We start from the raw sequence: 21,801 nt of genomic DNA on the forward strand, positions 1-21,801 counted from the left end.
TGCCGAGCTGATAATGCACTGAAAAATGTGCTTATATTTTGTAGGATATATTGGAGTAGCTATATGGAATAATGATCCTTTACAGGGTGAGAGTACATTGTGAACTTTATTTTTGCAGACTTCAAGTACTTATTTGCAATCAATTAAAAATGTATTTGACATCAGCTGTGAACTAGATGCTATGTGGAGTCCTAGGGATACAAAGGTAAATAATATATATTGCTACAGTCTGTATTTAAGGAACTGTCAAGCTGGTAGGGAGGAAAGACCAAGAAATTGTGATACAATGTAATAATTATGAAAATAGGTTTATACTAAGCCCTGCTGTAACACAAAGGAAAGAGTAAGCAATTCTTCTGTAGAAGCTGGCAAATTTTGATAAAAGATATACTGTATCGAATAGTGTCCCCCCTCAATTCATTACTACCTGGAACCTGTTGAATGTCATCTTATTTGAAAACAGTGTCTCTACAGATGCAATTAAGATGCAAGTTAAAGTCATATTGGATTAGAGTGAGCTCTAAACCTAATCACTGGTGTCCTTATAATGAGACACATGGAGACACAGAAGCACAGATGCACACAGAGGGGAGACGTCATGTGAAGACAGAGGCAGAGATTGGAGTTACGCTGCTACAAGCCAAGGAATGTGAGAAGTGCCCAGAAACTGGAAGAAACAAGGAAGTACTCTCCCCTAGAACCCGTGGAGGGAGAGTGACCCTGCTGATACCTTGATTTTTGACTTCCAGCCTCTGGAACTCTGAGACAAATAAATTTCTGTTTTTTTAAGTCACCCAGTTTGTGGTAATTTGTTATGGCATCTGTAGGAAACTAATGCAGATAGGCTTGACAGAGTAGAAAGGATTTGAGCTGTTTGGGGTACTTTATATAGAATTTTTTTCATATGAATGAAGGGAGAAAGGTCATTGCAAGAAAGGAAATAGGATGTGCAAAGCTTGCAGGTGAAAGTAATGTGGACTATTTAAGGAACCATAGTGTCTTGACAGAGGTAAGAGCCAGAGTTCCTAGACGTGGGGTTCATAGAGGTATTTGCTTCACACTTGTCCCTTTACAGGGAGGCTGACTGCACTGAGACTTGCCTCAAGGTGCACATGAAAGGCCCATCAAGGGTGAGAGCTACCTCCTTTATCTTCTAATTGTCCACACAACTTTTGATTCACACATATTAACCATATCGATTCCCTAACAGTTTTGTTTTTCTTTGTTGCATGAATTTCCCCTAAGTCTATAATACCTTGGATCCTCACTTAGCTCTTGAATGATTTTAGGACCTCCTTTCAAGATATCCTTATCCAGATACTGCCTTCCCCACTAGATTCTGAGCTAGTACACACATATTCACATGTGTAATTAAGAAGTATGTCCCATATCCTAGTTATACAGAAATCATACCAGCAAGACGAGTTCATCCTAGAGGTATATTAGGCAGGTAAAAAAGAGAGTTGTACGACATATGATGAGGGCCTTCTATTTCAAGACATCAAGAGTTAATCATTTTCATCCAGGAAGCCGTTTAAACCAAGCTAAATAACATTAAATTCTGTGATCTAGAAAGCCATCCTTCAGAAGGAATAGAATTACTCTAGGGGCTGAAGGAAAGGAAGTGAATGTCAATTTCATCTTCCACCTTTGGTCCCCGTAGGTTCCACAGGTTTGTTGTTTGTTTTTTACTATTATTTACATACTTATCAGTACAATTTCTCTCTTTGACTATTTGAAGAAATGAGTCAAAGAAGAAATGGATTGTGAAAAACTTTATTTGATGACCAATTACATCTTGTCATTTAATCACCTAGGCTGCCAACAGTAATTTTAATTAATAATTACTTTTCAGATTTTGCTCATATCAATTCATTTACTATCATTATAGGTGAATGGAACATAAGTTCATTTTTTTTTCAAGAATATTCTTACTCTCTGGGCCAGTGCTCTATATTTCCTGATGTATTTGGCAATAAGGAAACTCTAGGTGTCAATAAAGGGTTAATGTGGGATAAAAAGACAGAAGAACCATATCCAAAAATTCAAGTTGATCAAGTTAAAAAGAAAAACAAACTAATTTCTTATATTTTGTTGCTTGTTTATATTGCTAAGGACAGAGGACCAGGGAGAGAGACCTTAACAATTCGTCTTGCATAGACAGTGCTCTGACCTCTCCCTCTGTCTTCTCCAAACCTTCCTTGAAAAGGCCACCCACAGCAGACCTCTGTTAGAGGCACACTGGGGAACGATGCACAGGTTAGAGATCACACACGGGAGAATGCAGAGAAGGAAAAACTAACAACTGCAGGAAAGAACACAGTAATGGGAATACAGAGGAACTTGAATGAACCGTGAACACAAGCACATCTAGAAATGTTTAGGCATCTTGGGAAGGACACCAGATTGAAAGTAGGATGGTGAACCTGAGTCTTTTTAATTAAAAATTAAAGTTTGGGATACTTCCAAAAAGACAAAGAACTCACAGGTGCTGAAGCTATATATGGATAATTTTATAATGCAGAAGTATGTAAAAAAATATTAGGAATTTCAGAAAACTATTATCTTTCAGAGAGAAACACATTAAAACTTTTCATCTTCTAAATTTTTATATTTCCACAATTTTATGCAATAAGCCATAATTTTATAATGAAAAAATGTAAAAGAGGTCTGTTACAACTTCAGGATTCCCCTTAAATTGGACTGTGATACTATTAAATTATAATTATCCCTATGCTTTGCAATGCAACAAAACATCTTCATTTATATAGATTCATTAAGAGAAAAAAACAAAAAATTAATGCACTTATGTCTTAGCATTTAAGTGATCGCCAGACATTCCTGGCTTTAGCAAGCCAATCTGAAAAATTCCATATCCTCCCTCACTCTCTGGATATCTAGTTCCTCAGTTTGAAGAGGAAATGAAATAAACATGAAAACCCTGTGAATATCCCTGCCAAGGCCAGCTCCCTGGAGAAGATAAGTTAACAATATCTACCTGAATTATTCTATTTTTCTGTTGTTTCTCAGGTATCTTGACATTTAAAATACCTAAATATCTGTGATCAAGAGTTGTGATATTCACATCATCTGAGAAGAGGAAGGACAAGAGAGAATGGGTAAAGGACAAGTGTGGAGACAGAAACTGAAAACCAGAAAATAATACAAATGATAAAAGAAGGCATATGAGAAATCTATTCATAAACTAAGCCCATTAAAAGCGGTTAGTGGGGCTTCCCTGGTGGCGCAGTGGTTGAAAGTCCGCCTGCCGATGCAGGGGACACGGGTTCGTGCCCCGGTCCGGAAGATCCCACATGCCGCGGAGTGGCTGGGCCCGTGAGCCATGGCCACTGGGCCTGTGCGTCAAGAGCCTGTGTTCCGCAGTGGGAGAGGCCACAACAGTGAGAGGCCCACGTACCGAAAAAAAAAAAGAAAAAAAAAAGAGGTTAGTGGGGGACAGAGATAAGTGTGTTTGAGGGTAGTGTTATTATTGTGTAGTTTTTACTGGGCTAAATGTTATTTTACAATCCAACCTTGTTCTTATTTTCTAAGAACCTGCAGGGAGGACTATTTGCCCCTAATCGTAAGAAAAGTCAGTTGAAACTTTAGGCACGGTCTTGCCATCTAGCTGCAAAAATAATCCCGAGCATCTCTGTAGCCATCCCTGAGGGATATGCAGGAGCACTTAGAGCCTCCTGGCTCTGCCCAGGAGTTAGAATGAATCCTCATGACTTCCTGGACGCAGTGCTATGCTTGTTCTTTCTCACAACTCCAGAAACTGCCCTCCCACATCTTTATAACCTGCCTGACTCTGAGGAGATTTCCCACATCTAACCTCATTCCTGCTGGATCTTTTGTACTCAACATTCCATCCAGATCTGTCCAAACTCTGAAATTTTGTTCTAAACCACAGTCTCCATGTTCATTCCTGTCTTGCTGCTGAATAAGTCTTAGTAAGATCTGGAGGAAGAAACAAATATTTGCATTACTTTGGAAAGTCGACATAGTCTATATGGGGAAACCAAGGGAGAATACAGAAATTAGAAAAATAAAATAAAATAATATAAAGAGATATAAAGGAAAATTTCCAATTGTGTTTTGGCAGGAAGAATTCTGGCGATCTCTTTTTCTTAAAAGAATCCCATAGTTTCTTTCTTAAAGTATTATATTTTAAATCTAAAATGCATTCCAAAAAACTGAGTTCTACTTGTACTAAAATTTTGGAACAAGTCCTCAAGAAACAAATGTAACCTAATCCTAGGTTAAGGACAGATTTATTCATTGCTTTTTCTTTCTTTTCTTTTTTTTTTAACATCTTTATTGGGGTATAATTGCTTTACAATGGTGTGTTAGTTTCTGCTTTATAACAAAGTGAATCAGTTATACATATACATGTTCCCATATGTCTTCCCTCTTGCATCTCCCTCCCTCCCACTCTCCCTATCCCACCTCTCCAGGCTGTCACAAAGCACCGAGCTAATATCCCTGTGCCATGCGGCTGCTTCCCACTAGCTATCTATCTACCTTACTACGTTTGTTAGTGTGTATATGTCCATGACTCTCTCTCACCCTGTCAAAGCTCACCCTTCCCCCTCCCCATATCCTCAAGTCCGTTCTCCAGTAGGTCTGCGTCTTTATTCCTGTCTTACCCCTAGGTTCTTCATGACATTTTTTTTTCTTAAATTCCATATATATGTGTTAGCATATGCTATTTGTCTTTTTCTTTCTGACTTACTTCACTCTGTATGACAGACTCTAGGTCTATCCATCTCATTACAAATAGCTCAATTTCGTTTCTTTTTAAGGCTGAGTAATATTCCATTGTATACATGTGCCACATCTTCTTTATCCATTCATCCGATGATGGACACTTAGGTTGTTTCCATCTCCCGGCTATTGTAAGTAGAGCTGCAATGAACATTTTGGTACATGACCCTTTTTGAATTTTGGTTTTCTCAGTAGTGGGATTGCTGGGTCATATGGTAATTCTATTTGTAGTTTTTTAAGGAACCTCCATACTGTTCTCCATAGTGGCTGAACCAATTCACATTCCCACCAGCAGTGCAAGAGTGTTCCCTTTTCTCCACACCCTCTCCAGCATTTATTGTTTCTAGATTTTTTGATGATGGCCATTCTGACTGGTGTGAGATGATATCTCATTGTAGTTTTGATTTGCATTTCTCTAATGATTAATGATGTTGAGCATTCTTTCATGTGTTTGTTGGCATTCTTTAGAGAAATGTCTATTTAGGTCTTCTGCCCATTTTTGGATTGGGTTGTTTGTTTTTTTGTTATTGAGCTGCATGAGCTGCTTGTAAATTTTGGAGATTAATCCTTTGTCTGTTGCTTCATTTGCAAATATTTTCTCCCATTCTGAGGGTTGTCTTTTGGTCTTGATTATGGTTTCCTTTGCTGTGCAAAAGCTTTGAAGTTTCATTAGGTCCCATTTGTTTATTTTTGTTTTTATTTCCATTACTCTAGGAGGTGGGTCAGAAAGGATCTTGCTGTGATTTATGTCATAGAGTGTTCTGCCTATGTTTTGCTCTAAGATTTTGATAGTTTCTGGCCTTACATTTAGGTCTTTCATCCATTTTGAGCTTATTTTTGTGTATGGTGTTAGGGGGTGATCTAATCTCATACTTTTACATGTACCTGTCCAGTTTTCCCAGCACCATTTATTGAAGAGGCTGTCCTTTCTCCACTGTACATTCCTGCCACGTTTATCAAAGATAAGGTGTCCATATGTGCGTGGGTTTATCTCTGGGCTTTCTATCCTGTTCCATTGATCTATCTTTCTGTTTTTGTGCCAGTACCATACTGTCTTGATTACTGTAGCTTTGTAGTATAGTCTGAAGTCAGGGAGCCTGATTCCTCCAGCTCCTTTTTTCGTTCTCAGGATTGCTTTGGCTATTCGGGGTCTTTTGTGTTTCCATACAAATTGCGAAATTTTTTGTTCTAGTTCTGTGAAAAATGCCAGTGGTAGTTTGATAGGGATTGCATTGAATCTGTAGATTGCTTTGGGTAGTAGAGTCATTTTCACAATGTTGATTCTTCCCATCCAGGAACATGGTATATCTCTCCATCTATTTGTATCATCTTTCATTTCTTTCATCAGTGTCTTATAATTTTCTGCATACAGGTCTTTCGTCTCCTTAGGTAGGTTTATTCCCAGATATTTTATTCTTTTTGTTGCAATGGTAAATGGGAGTGTTTTCTTGATTTCACTTTCAGATTTTTCATCATTAGTATATAGGAATGCCAGAGATTTCTGTGCATTAATTTTGTATCCTGCTACTTTACCAAATTCATTGATTAGCTCTAGTAGTTTTCTGGTAGCATCTTTAGGATTCTCTATGTATAGTATCATGTCATCTGCAAACAGTGACAGCTTTACTTCTTCTTTTCCGATTTGGATTCCTTTTATTTCCTTTTCTTCTCTGATTGCTGTGGCTAAAACTGTGGTGAGAGTGGGCAACCTTGTCTTGTTCCTGATCTTAGTGGAAATGCTTTCAGTTTTTCACCATTGAGGATGATGTTTGCTGTGGGCTTGTCATATATGGCCTTTATTATGTTGAGGAAAGTTCCCTCTATGCCTACTTTCTGCAGGGTTTTTATCAGAAATGGGTGTTGAATTTTGTCGAAAGCTTTCTCTGCATCTATTCAGATGATCATATGGTTTTTCTCCTTCAATTTGTTAATATGGTTTATCACATTGATAGATTTGTGTATATTGAAGAATCCTTGCATTCCTGGGATAAGCCCCACTTGATCATGGTGTATGATCCTTTTAATGTGCTGTTGGATTCTGTTTGCTAGTATTTTGTTGAGGATTTTTGCATCTATGTTCATCAGTGATATTGGCCTGTAGTTTTCTTTCTTTGTGACATCCTTGTCTGGTTTTGGTATCAAGGTGATGGTGGCCTCGTAGAAGGAATTTGGGAGTGTTCCTCCCTCTGCTATATTTTGGAAGAGTTTGAGAAGGACAGGTGTTAGCTCTTCTCTAAACGTTTGATAGAATTTACCTGTGAAGCCATCTGGTCCTGGGTTTTTGTTTGTTGGAAGATTTTTAATCACAGTTTCAATTTCAGTGCTTGTGATTGGTCTGTTCATATTTTCTATTTCTTCCTGATTCAGTCTTGGCAGGTTGTGCATTTCTAAGAATTTGTCCATTTCTTCCAGATTGTCCATTTTATTGGCATAGAGTTGCTTGTAGTAATCTCTCATGATTTTTTTTATTTCTGCAATGTCAGTTGTTACTTCTCCTTTTTCATTTCTAATTCTATTGATTTGAGTCTTCTCCCTTTTTTTCTTGATGAGTCTGGCTAGTGGTTTATCTATTTTGTTTATCTTCTCAAAGAACCAGCTTTCAGTTTTATTGATTTTTGCTATCGTTTCCTTCATTTCTTTTTCATTTATTTCTGATCTGATTTTTATGATTTCTTTCCTTCTGCTACCTTTGGGTTTTTTTTGTTCTTCTTTCTCTAATTGCTTGAGGTGCAAGGTTAGGTTGTTTATTCGAGATGTTTCCTGCTTCTTAAGGTGGGCTTGTATTGCTATAAACTTCCCCCTTAGAACTGCTTTTGCTGCATCCCACAGGTTTTGGGTCGTTGTGTCTCCACTGTCATTTGTTTCTAGGTATTTTTTTATTTCCTCTTTGATTTCTTCAGTGATCACTTCATTATTAAGTAGTGTATTGTTTAGCCTCCATGTGTTTGTATTTTTTACAAATCTTTTCCTGTAATTGATATCTAGTCTCATGGCGTTGTGGTCAGAAAAGATACTTGATACAATTTCAATTTTCTTAAATTTACCAAGGCTTGATTTGTGACCCAAGATATGATCTATCCTGGAGAATGTTCCATGAGCACTTGAGAAAAATGTGTATTCTGTTGTTTTTGGATGGAGTGTCCTATAAATATCAATTAAGTCCATCTTGTTTAATGCATCATTTAAAGCTTGTGTTTCCTTATTTATTTTCATTTTGGATGATCTGTCCATGGGTGAAAGTGGGGTGTTAAAGTCCCCTACTATGAATGTGTTACTGTCGATCTCCCCTTTCATGGCTGTTAGTATTTGCCTTATGTATTGAGGTGTTCCTATGTTGGGTGCGTAAATATTTACAATTGTTATATCTTCTTCTTGGATCGATCCTTTGATCATTATGTAGTGTCCTTCTTTGTCTCTTTTAATAGTCCTTATTTTAAAGTCTATTTTGTCTGATATGAGAATTGCTACTCCAGCTTTCTTTTGGTTTCCATTTGCATGGAATATCTTTTTCCATCCCCTTACTTTCAGTCTGTATGTGTCTCTAGGTCTGAAGTGGGTCTCTTGTAGACAGCATATATAAGGGTCTTGTTTTTGTATCCATTCAGCCAATCTGTGTCTTTTGGTGGGAGCATTTAGTCCATTTACATTTAAGGTAATTATCGATATGTATGTTCCTATTCCCATTTTCTATATTGTTCTGGGTTCGTTATTATAGGTCTTTTCCTTCTCTTGTGTTTCTTGTCTAGAGAAGTTCCTTTAGCATTTGGTGTAAAGCTGGTTTGGTGGTGCTGAACTCTCTCAGCTTTTGCTTGTCTGTAAAGGTTTTAATTTCTCCATCAAATCTGAATGAGATCCTTGCTGGGTAGAGTAGTCTTGGTTGCAGGTTTTTCTCCTTCATCACTTTCAGTATGTCCTGCCACTCCCTTCTGGCTTGTAGGGTTTCTGCTGAGAGATAAGCTGTTAACCTTATGGGGATTCCCTTGTGTGTTATTTGTTGTTTTTCCCTTGCTGCTTTTAATATGCTTTCTTTGTGTTTAATTTTTGACAGTTTGATTAATATGTGTCTTGGCGTATTTCTCCTTGTATTTATCCTGTATGGGACTCTCTGTGCTTCCTGGACTTGATTAACTATTTCCTTTCCCATATTAGGGAAGTTTTCAACTATAATCTCTTCAAATATTTTCTCAGTCCCTTTCTTTTTCTCTTCTTCTTCTGGAACCCCTATAATTCGAATGTTGGTGCATTTAATGTTGTCCCAGAGGTCTCTGAGACTGTTCTCAGTTCTTTTCATTCTTTTTTCTTTATTGTGCTCTGCAGTAGTTATTTCCACTACTTTATCTTCCAGGTCACTTATCCGTTCTTCTGCCTCAGTTATTCTGCTATTGATCCCTTCTAGAGTATTTTTAATTTCATTTATTGCATTGTTCATCGTTGCTTGTTTCATCTTTATTTCTTCTAGGTCCTTGTTAACTGTTTCTTGCATTTTGTCCATTCTACTTCCAAGATTTCGGATCATCCTTACTATCATTATTCTGAATTCTTTTTCAGGTAGACTGCCTATTTCCTCTTCATTTGTTAGGTCTGGTGCATTTTTATCTTACTCCTTCATCTGCTGTGTGTTTTTCTGTCTTCTCATTTTGCTTATCTTACTGTGTTTGGGGTCTCCTTTTTGCAGGCTGCACGTTCGTAGTTCCCGTTGTTTTTGATGTCTGTCTCCAGTGGCTAAGGTTGTTTCAGTGGGTTGTGTAGGCTTCCTGGTGGTGGGGACTAGTGCCTGTGTTGTGGTGGATGAGGCTGGATCTTGTCTCTCTAGTGGGCAGGTTCACGTCTGGTGGTGTGTTTTGGGGTGTCTGTGGCCTTATTATGATTTTAGGCAGCCTCTCTGCTAGTGGGTGGGGTTGTGTTCCTGTTTTGCTAGTTGTTTGGCATAGGTTGTCCAGCACTATGGCTTGCTGGTCGTTGAGTGAAGCTGGGTGCTGGTGTTAAGATGGAGGTCTCTGGGAGATTTCCGCCGTTTAATATTATGTGGAGCTGGGAGGTCTCTTGTTGACCAGTGTCCTGAAGTTGGCTCTCCTACCTCAGAGGCTGAGCCCTGACTCCTGGCTGGAGCACCAAGAGCCTTTCATCCACACGGCTCAGAATAAAAGGGAGAAAAAGTAGAGAGAATTAGTAGAAGTATGAGGAAAGAAGGAAAGGAGGAAAGGAAGGAAGGAAGAAAGAAGCAAAGAAGGAAAGAAAGGAGGAAGGGAGGGAGGGAGGAAGGAAGGAATGAAGGAGGTAAAGAAGGAAAAAAAGACAGAAAGAAAGAAGATACAGTAAAAATAAAATAAAGTATAATATAGTTATTGAATTAAAAAATATTTAGAAAAGAAAAAAAGAAAAAGGGACGGATAGAACCTTAGGACAAATGTTGGAAGCAAAGCTATACAGAGAAAATCTTACACAGAAGCATACACATACACCCTCACAAAAAGAGGTAAAGGGGGAAAAATCATAAATCTTGCTCTCAGAGACCACCTCCTCAATTTGGGGTGATTCGTTGTCTAAAGGAGGGAAGGAAGGAAGGAAAGAAAGAAAGAACGAACGAAGGTAAAGTATAATAAAGTTATTACAATTAAAATTAATTATTAAGAAAAAAAGTTTTTAAAAAAACCATGGACGGATAGAGCCCTAGGACAAATGGTGGAAGCAAGATTATACAGACAAGATCTCACACAGAAGCATACACGTACACATTCACAAAAAGAGGAAAAGGGAAAAAAATCATAGATCTTGCTCCTAAAGTCTACCTCTTCAATTTGGGATCATTCCTTGTCTATTCAGGTATTCCACAGATGCAGGGTATATCAAGTTGATTGTGGAGCTTTAATCCGCTGCTTCTGAGGCTGCTGGGAGAGATTTCCCTTTCTCTTCTTTGTGCTCACAGCTCACAGGAGCTCAGCTTTGGATTTGCCCCTGCCTCTGCGTGTAGGTTGCTGGAGGGCGTCTGTTTTTTGCTCAGACAGGACGGGGTTAAAGGAGCCGCTGATCGGGGGCTCCGACTCACTCAGGCCGGGGGGTGGGGGGGGAAGGAGGGGCACTGCGTGCGGGGCCTGCGGCGGCAGAGGCCGGCGTGACGTTGCTCCAGCCTGAGGCCCGCCGTGCGTTCTCCCAGGGAAGTTGTCCCTGGATCCCGGGAACCTGGCAGTGGCGGGCTGCACAGGCTCCGCGGAAGAGGGGTGTGGAGAGTGACCTGTGCTCGCACACAGGCCCCTTGGTGGCGGCAGCAGCAGCCTTAGCGTCTCCCGCCCGTCTCTGGGGTTCGCGCTTTTAGCCGCGGCTCGCGCCCGTCTCTGGAGTTCCTTTAAGCAGCGCTCTTAAACCCCTCTCCTCGCGCACCAGGAAACAAAGAGGGAAGAAAAAGTCTCTTGCCTCTTCGGCAGGTGCAGACTATTCCCCGGACTCCCTCCCGGCTAGCCGTGGTGCACTAGCCCCCTTCAGGCTATGTTCAAGCAGTCCTCTCCCTGCGCTCCATCTGAAACTGAAACCCGAGCCTCAGCTCGCAGTCCCACCCGCCCCGGCGGGTGAGCAGACAAGCCTCTCGGGCTGGTGAGTGCCGGTCGGCACCGATCCTCTGTGCGGGAATCTCCCCGCTTTGCCCTCCGCACCCGTCGCTGTGCACTCCTCCGCGGTCCCGGAGCTCCCCCCTCCGCCTCCCGCAGTCTCCGCCCGCGAAGGGGCTTCCTAGTGTGTGGAAACTTTTCCTCCTTCACAGCTCCCTCCCACTGGTGCAGGTGCCGTCCTTATTCTTTTGTCTCTGTTTTTTCTTTTGCCCTACCCAGGTACGTGGGGAGTTTCTTGCCTTGGGAGGTCTGAGATCTTCTGCCAGCCTTCAGTAGGTGTTCTGTAGGAGTTGTTCCACGTGTAGATGTATTTCTGGTGTATCCGTGGGGAGGAAGGCGATCTCCGTGTCTTGCTCTTCCGCCATCTTCAAGCCGTCCCCTCTATTCATTGCTTTTTATTTGCTTTAAGGTTGACCTTATGAAGCCCAAAATGTTAAGGGGAAAAAAAATCAAATATTCAGGAGTTTTAATCCACATTATCAAGAAAATTATTTAATTATTTATTTTAAGTAAGATTAGTCAAATCCACTAACAAATAGGAACTCCATATCGAAGATCATCATGGTAAGAACTATCTAAGATTTTAAAGAATTAAAATTCTTCATTTTTCTGTATTCCGTTTCTATTTCCCCATTGGTGGTGAAACTCAGAAAATGCAAAGAGCCTGTGTGCATGTGTTTTGGGAACAGCAGCCAAAGCATCATGGGATGAGAGGATTGTATATCATTCAGCAGTTCTCTTAGGTTACCAAGTATCCCAAATGACAATGTAGTGGTTAGGAGGCTAAGAGTTGAGACCCATAAGCTAAGTCTCTTACTTGTTCTAGCAACGAGGGGTTACCATAGATTAATCTAAGTTTACATACCTCTGGGTCTAATAAAATGCTAGAAGAGACCCAAACCATTTCCCTCAACACACACGCCATGGAAGAATCTTTATTATTAGCAACTCTGGACAATATTCTATCTAGACCCTTAAGGAATATTTTAGAGCCATGTAAGATGCCCCAACTTAAATCTGTCTTTGTTCTCATCTCTTTCTCAAGAGCTCCCTCTCCATTTCTTCCCTAACTTCAACTCTGTCAAAACTAACTTCATCAGTAAAGAGATAGGAAAGACTGAACTGCAATTTTTATGTTTGCATATTAGATTCTAGTTATCTTTATTTCACAAACGATGTGTGTGTGTGTGTGTGTGTGTGTGTAGATATGACTATTGTGCCATTCACTGAGGATTAATTGGCACTAAAAATTGACATTTTATTTATGTTCCCCCACTTAAAATATACTGGGAAACAAAGAAGTTCTTTTTAAAAATGTATCTCTCCTACCAAGGAACCAGATTTCAGATTTTATTCTCTCTTTTTTTTTTTTTTTTTTTTACTATTCCGGTATTACCACATAGTTATCATTTTTCCAACATTTTTTTAAATGGGTGTGATCTAAGAATAATACAAACTGTCTGAAGTTTAAAAATCACATTATCCTGAACACTGCAGAATGATTGCTAGCAAATATTTTCCAGTATGTTGTTACATAATTTGACATACAAGTTAGATGTTGTGTAATGCATATATCAGGACAGAACCCTATGTTCACAGATTTTGAAAATATAATTTCTAATTTCAATAGAATAGAAACTAGATACCTATTTTCAGAGTGTAAATTCATTCTGGAACACTGACAGAATGATTGATATTAAAATGAGCCCTGTATTCCAAAGTGACAGCCTAGGCTAACATGAAACTTTCAAAGTCAGGACAAATCACTAGGAGATACAGCCAATGTTTTTCTTCTTTTCTTTTCTTTATTTCTTCCAGTATGTTCTGCATGGTATTTTCTAAACCAAATCTAAACTAATTCTAAACCAAATCAACCTGACACCAAAGCACATGATTTTTATGCTATTATTTTCATACTGATCTTAGTAAATGTAATAACTCAACAATTAATATATACATATAAGCTTTCTTATTAGGCCCTGAATTATACAGACAAAATAGAAAACCCTGCCATCAGAGAGCTTAACAAACTGTTTTCATCAATTCAGCATACTTACTGTATGTTTTTAAATTTTTAAATGTGTTTATTTTTAAATTTCCAAACATGAATAGCCCTTATTTACCATTATTCTGAAACTGGTAATTCACATATTAACCCCCATAGAAATTAACATTGATCCAACCATTCCAACACATTTTGAATTTGAATACATTTATTAACATAAAAAATACATGGAGCCCCACATCCCAAATGAGCGCAATTTCCCATTTATTCAGCATGTATCTTCAAAAAATATTCAGAACTCTTTTCCCAGGATTATTATTGCTAGGCAAATGTCTTCCATCACTGTGCTCAGGGCTGTGCTAATAATTGTTTGTGAGCTCTCTGTAACAAACTGATATCATTTATTATAAATTTTTTAAAATGTAATTTTCAGGTGAGATGACCACATGTTTATGGATATTTGGATGTTTCACTCCATTTACCCTAGCACATTTAATAAATTAATATATATTAATGTATATCTTAATATATATATATAGATATTTTAAAAATTAAATGCACATATATAAATAAATATTATTATGTGTATTAATATATACACCTAAAATATACACATATTTAAAAACTTGAATTGTCATAAAAATCTACACATAAAAACCTACCAGGGCTTCCCTGGTGGTGCAGTGGTTGACAGTCCTCCTGCCGATGCAGGGGACACGGGTTCGTGCCTCGGTCCAGGAGGATGCCACATGCCGCGAAGCGGCTGGGCCCGTGAGCAATGGCTGCTGAACCTGCGCGTCCAGAGCCTGTGCTCTGCAACGGGAAAGGCCACAACAGTGAGAGGCCCACGTACCGCAAAAACAAACAAACAAACAAACAAACAAAAAACCTACCAAATAGCAAAATCTGGAAGCATCTGTGCTAATAGCCATCATAATAGCATTGGATTAATACAAAAACAATCATAAACTCTGGGCACCTTCCAGTTTTCCTTATCCCTCTCTAGAGCAAAATCCGCAAATATTCAGAACCTAGATCTGTGACCCACTGTGAAATACCTTGGAAAGAATGAAAACTAATATTTTATTAAATCCAAGTCCACTTCCAAAGCATGATAAATCAACTCTAAACAGATATTTCCTTCAGTGAGAATGATTAGACTATGGAAAATTTCTTAACACAGGGAAAGACCACAGAATCCATGAATTATTCTAATTATATCCTTAAAAGGGTATTTGCATGAGGATTGAGAAGAAAACATTAGAAAATATCTCTGATTTTTGCCCTCAGAGAGAGCCAAGAGGACATAGCTTACATAAAAGTATTTCCAGTAGACATGAGAAAGGTAAAATCATAGGAAAGAACAAAATTTAGAGACACAGAAGCCACAAAAATGAATTTTTTAGACATTGGAAAAGCTAAATTCTATAGATTATCCAAATGATTAAGTAAAGGATAAATTTGAAAATTTTATGCAATTCATGAAATGACAAAGATTTCAAAATATCAAGGAAGAATATAATTTACATGGAGGCCAAATATTAGGATTCAGCGCAGTAGATACTAAGTGTTCCTTATAAGAAGTTTCAAAATAATAAATGCTCACTGAATCTTAACTAAACTAATAAAAGTGATGCCCGTCCAGTCATTTTAAGCTAGAAGTGTAAGATGCTTATACATAAAGGATTACTCACTAGCCTGTTGAAGAAGAGAAATGAAGTTAAATCTTAACTTTGTCCATGGTAAATTACAAAGGAATTACAAAGGATTACAAGCTGCAGAGATTTGAAGGAAAAAATGTGATATATTTTAAGAGTTAAAACTCAGTCAAACTTCAGTTATGACAGAAAGGTAAACAAACAAGCAAAACCTTATAAATGCAAGTGCTCAAAAATAAATCAAATAATGCAATTCTTGAATAACATTCTTGTGTTAAATAAGAGAGTAACAACCAAAAGGGTATTAAAAGAAATAATTATAAATGTTTTAAATAGCCAAAAATCAAAGATATATAAAATTACTTTAAATAATTGGCTCAGAATTTTTTTTTTTTGCTGTACACGGGCCTCTCACTGTTGTGGTCTCTCCCGTTGCAGAGCACAGGCTCCGGACGCTCAGACTCAGCGGCCATGGCTCACGGGCCCAGCAGCTCCACGGCATGTGGGATCTTAACGGACTGGGGCACGTACCCGTGTCCCCTGCATCGGCAGGCAGACTCGCAACCACTGCGCCACCAGGGAAACCCTGGTTCAGACTTTTAAATTCCTTTATTAAGAGGGCCAATTCAATTAGACAATTTTTTAAAAGAGATAGAGAGAGGAAAATGTCAGCAGCAATCTACTTCTAAAAATATATATATTTAAATATTTGCAATGGTAGTGAGCAGGTGGAAAAAGGATTAAACTACTTTTGCAGGCTAAGAATAACAAGAAAGCTTCCAGTTCAGACACAACAATTATTTTTCTCTTCTCCCTTGTAAAATTCCACTAAAATTATATTAAATGATTGAATTTAATTTTTTACCAAAAAGATCTAAAAAAGATGAGCCATGAGTTGCACATGATATTTCAATAAATTTATAGCAGAACAAAAGATAATAAAATCTTTCTAAAATGAAATGGAAATGAAACAGTGGTCTGATAAGAACCAATATTCCTTACAGAATATCTGGAGGTTTGGGCAGGCCAAAGGGTGGATGGGAGTGAGAAGCTGGGGTATGCGTTAATTCAAAGAAGTATGTTTAATCACTGTGCTAGTTGTCTCCCCGCACTAACCTACAACTTCTTTGCTTACCTCTTCCTGGATTTCTAAGTACATTTTATTCTAGGTAAAACCAGATGATTATTTTTCAAAAAAGCAAAAGCATCTACACTGAAGAGAATTTGATAGTTTAAATGTATGAAAAATATCACCAAGAGGTAGATATTCAATCAAATTTCACTCATATAAAAAGTATTATATATATAAATATAAAGAAACATACCTCTCAGTTACTAATAATAAATAATGTTCTTCAAAGAAGTTTTCAAGTCAACACAAGGTTAAAACATAATTAAAAATTCCATATCAAAGGAACCAGAGTTCCTTTGGATGGTTGGATGGCGGTGGTTAGGATGGTTGGTAACAACTGAAACCTCTGAATCATATACATAATAATAAGAATGTTGTCATAAGTCAGGGCAGGGTAAGGGTGGGACCCCCAAATCTTAGTGGCTTAATACATATAAGTTTGTTTCTGGCTCACAAACAGATGAATGCAGGTGATTGGTGAGTGACCTTCTGTCTTGTGACTTCATGTAGTAGGAGCTCAGAACTTTCTGTTGGGTAATCTGTTGGATGATAGGAAAAGATCAAGACTGGTGGATCACATGAATCTTTTTTTGACCGTACCTGAAATGCTTCTATCATATCCATATCCATTCTATTTGTCATAACTCTCATTATTACACATAACTTGGAAATGAAACCTACTTCTGTGCATAACAAGTAAGCAAAACAAGCTTTGTTAAAAAAGAGTCCAGTTTCTGCCACAGTTACAAAAAAACAAAATTGTAAATATCTTTAGTAATTATTGATTTTTAAGATTAGTAATAATACAAAGTAAAAAGCTGGGCATAAAACTGCAATGTAAACCATCATATATTACTGATTAAAATTAATTGTTATCATTTCCTTACATTATTTAAGGAGAGACCTTAACATTAATACCTTTCTATTTTCAAAATTAATCATAGAAAGAAATAAATTTAAATATCATTTCCTTACATTATTTAAGGAGAGACCTTAACATTAATACCTTTCTATTTTCAAAATTAATCATAGAAAGAAATAAATTTAAATAACCAAAAGCAGAATTTTAAAAGCAAGTATAATTTTCAAGACATGATAAAAATAATCTATGCAAAACAGTACAAATGAGAGACAAGAACAATAAAATATAAACTAACATTAAAAAAACAACACCTCAGAATGCTAAAACCTGAGAATTCAGGAAGTAGTTCAAGATGGTGGCATAAAGAGAGCCTGAAGTAACTTCCTTCCACAGACACAACAAATGCACAACTACATTTGGATCAATTCCCTCTCAAAGGAACCTGAGAACTAGCCAAACACCTTTTCCACAATGAAGGATGAAAAGGACAACATTGACAGGGGTAGGAGGAGCTGAGAAACATTCTCACCAAAATCCCATGCCCCAGCATAGTGGGCACATGATAGGGAGGGATCTTATCAGATGGGCACTTCTCCCAGAGGAGCAAAGGGATTGGTGTCCCACATCAGGCATCCTGATCCCTGGGATCTACACCAAAGAGATGAGCCCTAAACCTTCTGGCTTAGAAAACCAATGAGGCTGATGTTCAAGAGTCCCAAAGTATTGTAGGAAATTAAGACTCCCCTCCAAAGGACTGGCATGTGGTTTTACTTGCTCTGAGACCCAGCAAAATAACAGTACTTTGAAAAGTTTCAAGACTATATGTAAAGGAGAGACATTTGCAAATCTAAAATCATCTGCTGGAGGGGCAGGGGTTACTGGAGATGCTCCCCCAAGATGCAGGCACTGGCAGACACCCTAGCTACATTCCCCACCTAACCCATTAGCACAGGCAGGTGAGCTCTGACGGCACCAAGGGATCATGGCACTGGCCTGCTGCACTGCTAAAGCCAGAGAGCTCTGGTGGTTGTAGCGCTTCCTGTGTCCTTGCTGGGACAGGCACAAAAGGCTGCAGGATTCTCCTGTTCCCTAGCTAAAGTCTGTGAGTGTGGGCAGCTGCAACACTCCCCCTCCGCCTGGCAAGCCAGACAGTAGACTGAAACACATCCCCAATCTTCCTGTGAAAAAGGATTATTTGCTTAGCCTGGAGCTTCACCCTGAGGGGTAAGCTTCAGGTTTCCTACACATCTACAGGATAAGGAAGACCTCCCAGGGGGCTGTAAGCAGGGAGACACTATCCTTGTGTCTAAGACAAGGGCTAAGAAACAGAGGCCAGAGCCCTGATCAAATCATGCTAGGCTACTTTTCCTTTGTACCTTTATATCATTTTTGTCATATAAATTAATAATCATCCTTACTAGAACACTTTTCTCTCATAATTTGAGTGTAATAGCAATGGGATACAAAGAGTCCATGGTCAGGTAGACTTAGTTCCTTATCCATGATGTCCTCATGCATTTATATCCTACTGTTATGGAGTGAATATTTGTGTCCCCTCAAAATTCATATATTGAAACCAAACCAGCCCCCACTCTCTCTCACACTACCCCACCATATGATGGTGTTAGGAAGTAGAGCCTTTGAAAGGTAATTAGGATTAGATGAGGTTATGAGGGTGGAGCCCTCATGAATGGGATTAGTGCCCTTATAAGAGTCACTGGAGAGCTCGCTTTTTTTTTTTTTTTTGGTCTCTGCCACGCAGCAGGTTCTGCCTGGAATATGAAGAACCTCAAAGACTGTTACACAAATGAATATGTCTCCAAATTAAGTCATAGAGAAATAGCCCTTAAGACCATGATTCTTATTTTGAAAAATCCTTTTCTTTGGCTCTATAATTCTTAGCATTCATTCAGATTACAAAGACTGACTCAATAATTTTAGTCAGTTTCTTTGTTCCACATAATAATAGCTGACGGGAAGGTCCTCTTCTTTGAAAAAAAGAATCTCCTCTGGGCAGCTAAGAAACAATACTTGAAGGGTAATGTTTGATCATGAAACAATAGGGTTGAAGTTAAAGCCAATAATTCCATGACACCAATATTTAAATGTAGAATGTAAATTGTCAGACCTGTTTCATTTCATCCTTTTCAATAGGAGTGAGCAGGCAGGTGTTAGAGTATTGAAGCAGAGCTGCAGGGTTTTAAAGGGCACAAAATAATCAGTTGAAATAACAAAAGAACGTCAATTGACTGGGTGCTGTGACTATAAACAGATGATGATGGTTATTTTTGTTTAATGATTTTGATTCACGTGGTTACAAAAATATAGAATCTCAGAATTATCTCTAGGCACTAACATAGCTCTCTCTTAGCTGATATGCTGTCTCTTCTATAAGTGGTCAATGAGTTTACATTCAAACACCACTGATGAGGTCACATTATCTCTTGAAACACTGCATTCTCTTTTTGGCCAATTCTAATTACAATAAAATTCTTTAAAATTTGTAACTAAATTTTATCATCCCATAAGATTAAAACATTCATCCGATCTTTATCCCTTTGAATCACAAAAAGCAAAACTAATGACTCTCTTGGACAATAGCTCCCAAATATAATTCCCAAAACAATTCTCCAAGGTAATCATTATTCTTATTTTGTACTTAAGTACACTAAGCCTTATAGAAATTTAAAAATTTACCAAGTCTATACATCTAGGAATTGTCATGCAGATGCTGGGGCCTAGAACTATCAGAATTGTTAGCTGAATGCATTCTAACTGATTCAAAAGGTAAGAAAAGTGAACTGCTTTGACTTTTCCTTACTCATTCTGTCTTGGTTATAGTAAGAATGTGTATTATTTGCCAGGCACTGTGGCAGTGCTGGGAGCTCCCATAGAGACTCTAATACAGAGATAGAGAAGGATAAATACAATTGCACAGTTAAACATATAAACTGTTGGGAGAGAAATTTTAAAAAATAAGGGGCTCAGGAGGGCCTGTAACATGATTAGGTGATCAATCTGGGGACTCAGACTCTAATCAGGGGGTAATCTTTTTTAAGGAACTGTGAGTTCTAGTGTTTGAAAATAAGAGGTAAAGGCAGAGTGGTTCAAACTGGGTGAAAACACAAGGCTCACAAGCATTGTTAAAAAAACATTGGTATTTAGAACAAGAATCCACTGAATTATTTGAATGGGGTCAGTCTTTAGAACAACAAGCATCTATTGAATTATTTGAGTGGGGTGAGGTGACACGATCATGCTTACATATCCAAAGTATCACTGTTGTTGGCAGGTGATTTTAATGTGTTTTTCTGTTTTATTTTGCTTTGTTTGGCTTGTGCTGTGGGGGTGGTGCTGAATTATGTGCATATTAACAAGCTCTACAGGTAATTCTGATTCCTGCCAACACTTGAGACCCACTGAAGGATACTTTTATTTAGCGCATTTGGTTCTCAGTCCTGGCTGCACATTAGAATCATGAGGGAGCTTGCTGAACTCACTTTCAAAAATTATCACTAAACCTATTTAATTGGTCTGGAGTGGAACCTGAACATCAGTACATTTAAAAACTGATTTTTAAAAGTGTAGACAGCTTTGAAAACCACTGGATTAGCCCATTAAGGAATTGACTCTAATTGACCCAGGGAGAAGGATTTCCTAGCCTGGGAAGACAAAGAGATGATAAATTATGGGAAGTGCATGCAGTTCCCACTCAAATTCTTGGCACATGGCTGGATCTCAGAAGAAGGGATTGATGCCTGGACACTCACTGAGAGTACTACAACCTTGGTAGTAGATGAGAATATTCCTGATGGCCAATGCTGTAGGAGAACTGGGTCTTTCGAGATTTTCTGCATTGATGTACTGAGAGCTCTGCAGCACATGGAGATTAGAGAGGGGGTGATATCCAACAGTTGCAGAAACAGCAAATGTGGGTCTACCACAGGTATGGACTAAGGACCAGGCCCTTTGCCCATTCTGACATTGTACACCTTGGGATGCTCATGCAGTCTCATTAGGGCAAGGGAAGCGCCAATTCACTGGAATTAGATAGCCCATAAGCCAAGAGCCTAGTTCTGTAGTTTCTAAAATCAGGGTCCAGAAAATCAATTCTATGGCTTAATAGGCACAGTGTGCAAACTTACAGAGAATGAGAACGAGTCTAAATGGTTGATTAAGAAGCTATAGAGAACAGACTTGTGTTTGCCAAGGGGGAGGAGGGATGGAGGAGGGAAAGACTAGGAGTATGGAATTACCAGATGCAAACTATTATATATAGGATGGATAAACAAGGCCCTACTGTCTAGCACAGGGAACTATATTCAATATAATGTGATAAACCAAAATGGAAAAGAATATGAAAAAATATATATATATGTATAACTGAGTCAATTTGCTGTACAGCAGAAATTAAACACAACATTGTAAACAAACTATACTTCAATAAAAATTTAAAAAAAAGAAGTTATCTTGAATATGCTGCAATATAACTAGTTGCTAAATTGCAGTATTTTAAAGTTAATATTTAAGCATTTTTGGTTTATTTATGAAAATCTTGTATAAATTTATTTGACCAGCACTTCAGAAACAAACAATCAAAAACATTTTTATCTTTTTATGGCTCAGTAATATTCCATTGTATATATGTGCCACATCTTCTTTATCCATTCATCTGTTGATGGACATTTAGGTTGCTTCCATGTCCTGGCTATTGTAAATAGACCTGCAATGAACATTTTGGTACATGACTCTTTTTTTTTTTTTTTTTTTTTTTT

Source organism: Monodon monoceros, unplaced genomic scaffold (assembly GCF_005190385.1).
Source record: "Monodon monoceros isolate NGI ecotype Baffin Bay Population unplaced genomic scaffold, NGI_Narwhal_1 Super_Scaffold_16, whole genome shotgun sequence".
Lineage (NCBI taxonomy): Eukaryota > Metazoa > Chordata > Mammalia > Artiodactyla > Monodontidae > Monodon > Monodon monoceros.